This window comes from Phaseolus vulgaris, chromosome 11, assembly GCF_051622355.1.
Source record: "Phaseolus vulgaris cultivar YP4 chromosome 11, ASM5162235v1, whole genome shotgun sequence".
NCBI classification, from domain to species: domain Eukaryota; kingdom Viridiplantae; phylum Streptophyta; class Magnoliopsida; order Fabales; family Fabaceae; genus Phaseolus; species Phaseolus vulgaris.
In genome coordinates, this window is record NC_143508.1 from 55867501 (window position 1) to 55870000 (window position 2500).

A 2500-nucleotide genomic window follows, 5' to 3' on the forward strand; every position below is an offset into this window, starting at 1 on the left:
GACTGAATCCTCACAAATGCCTTCAAAGTGATGTGGGAGAAGTTTGGGATCAAAAGGAATTGATCTTGACATGGTTGGTGCATAGCCAAGTTCATGATTTTGGTGTTTTGGCTTGATTTTGTGGCTTGGTGGTGATTTTGGTGAAAAACGAAAATCATGGTTTTGGAAAACTGGCTGGACTGAATCCTCACAAATGCCTTCAAAGTGATGTGGGAGAAGTTTGGGATCAAAAGGAATTGATCTTGACATGGTTGGTGCATAGCCAAGTTCATGATTTTGGTGTTTTGGCTTGATTTTGTGGCTTGGTGGTGATTTTGGTGAAAAACGAAAATCATGGTTTTGGAAAACTGGCTGGACTCAATCCTCACAAATGCCTTCAAAGTGATGTGGGAGAAGTTTGGGATCAAAAGGAATTGATCTTGACATGGTTGGTGCATAGCAAAGTTCATGATTTTGGTGTTTTGGCTTGATTTTGTGGCTTGGTGGTGATTTTGGTGAAAAACGAAAATCATGGTTTTGGAAAACTGGCTGGACTCAATCCTCACAAATGCCTTCAAAGTGATGTGGGAGAAGTTTGGGAGCAAAAGGAATTGATCTTGACATGGTTGGTGCATAGCCAAGTGCCATGATTTTGGATTTTTGGCTTGATTTTGTGACTTGGTGGTGATTTTGGTGAAAAACGAAAATCATGGTTTTGGAAAACTGGCTGGACTCAATCCTCACAAATGCCTTCAAAGTGATGTGGGAGAAGTTTGGGATCAAAAGGAATTGATCTTGACATGGTTGGTGCATAGCCAAGTTCATGATTTTGGTGTTTTGGCTTGATTTTGTGGCTTGGTGGTGATTTTGGTGAAAAACGAAAATCATGGTTTTGGAAAAGTGGCTGGACTGAATCCTCACAAATGCCTTCAAAGTGATGTGGGAGAAGTTTGGGATCAAAAGGAATTGATCTTGACATGGTTGGTGCATAGCCAAGTTCATGATTTTGGTGTTTTGGCTTGATTTTGTGGCTTGGTGGTGATTTTGGTGAAAAACGAAAATCATGGTTTTGGAAAAGTGGCTGGACTCAATCCTCACAAATGCCTTCAAAGTGATGTGGGAGAAGTTTGGGATCAAAAGGAATTGATCTTGACATGGTTGGTGCATAGCCAAGTTCATGATTTTGGTGTTTTGGCTTGATTTTGTGGCTTGGTGGTGATTTTGGTGAAAAACGAAAATCATGGTTTTGGAAAACTGGCTGGACTCAATCCTCACAAATGCCTTCAAAGTGATGTGGGAGAAGTTTGGGATCAAAAGGAATTGATCTTGACATGGTTGGTGCATAGCCAAGTTCATGATTTTGGTGTTTTGGCTTGATTTTGTGGCTTGGTGGTGATTTTGGTGAAAAACGAAAATCATGGTTTTGGAAAACTGGCTGGACTCAATCCTCACAAATGCCTTCAAAGTGATGTGGGAGAAGTTTGGGATCAAAAGGAATTGATCTTGACATGGTTGGTGCATAGCCAAGTTCATGATTTTGGTGTTTTGGCTTGATTTTGTGGCTTGGTGGTGATTTTGGTGAAAAACGAAAATCATGGTTTTGGAAAACTGGCTGGACTCAATCCTCACAAATGCCTTCAAAGTGATGTGGGAGAAGTTTGGGATCAAAAGGAATTGATCTTGACATGGTTGGTGCATAGCCAAGTTCATGATTTTGGTGTTTTGGCTTGATTTTGTGGCTTGGTGGTGATTTTGGTGAAAAACGAAAATCATGGTTTTGGAAAACTGGCTGGACTCAATCCTCACAAATGCCTTCAAAGTGATGTGGGAGAAGTTTGGGAGCAAAAGGAATTGATCTTGACATGGTTGGTGCATAGCCAAGTGCCATGATTTTGGATTTTTGGCTTGATTTTGTGACTTGGTGGTGATTTTGGTGAAAAACGAAAATCATGGTTTTGGAAAACTGGCTGGACTCAATCCTCACAAATGCCTTCAAAGTGATGTGGGAGAAGTTTGGGATCAAAAGGAATTGATCTTGACATGGTTGGTGCATAGCCAAGTTCATGATTTTGGTGTTTTGGCTTGATTTTGTGGCTTGGTGGTGATTTTGGTGAAAAACGAAAATCATGGTTTTGGAAAAGTGGCTGGACTGAATCCTCACAAATGCCTTCAAAGTGATGTGGGAGAAGTTTGGGATCAAAAGGAATTGATCTTGACGTGGTTGGTGCATAGCCAAGTTCATGATTTTGGTGTTTTGGCTTGATTTTGTGGCTTGGTGGTGATTTTGGTGAAAAACGAAAATCATGGTTTTGGAAAAGTGGCTGGACTCAATCCTCACAAATGCCTTCAAAGTGATGTGGGAGAAGTTTGGGATCAAAAGGAATTGATCTTGACATGGTTGGTGCATAGCCAAGTTCATGATTTTGGTGTTTTGGCTTGATTTTGTGGCTTGGTGGTGATTTTGGTGAAAAACGAAAATCATGGTTTTGGAAAACTGGCTGGACTCAATCCTCACAAATGC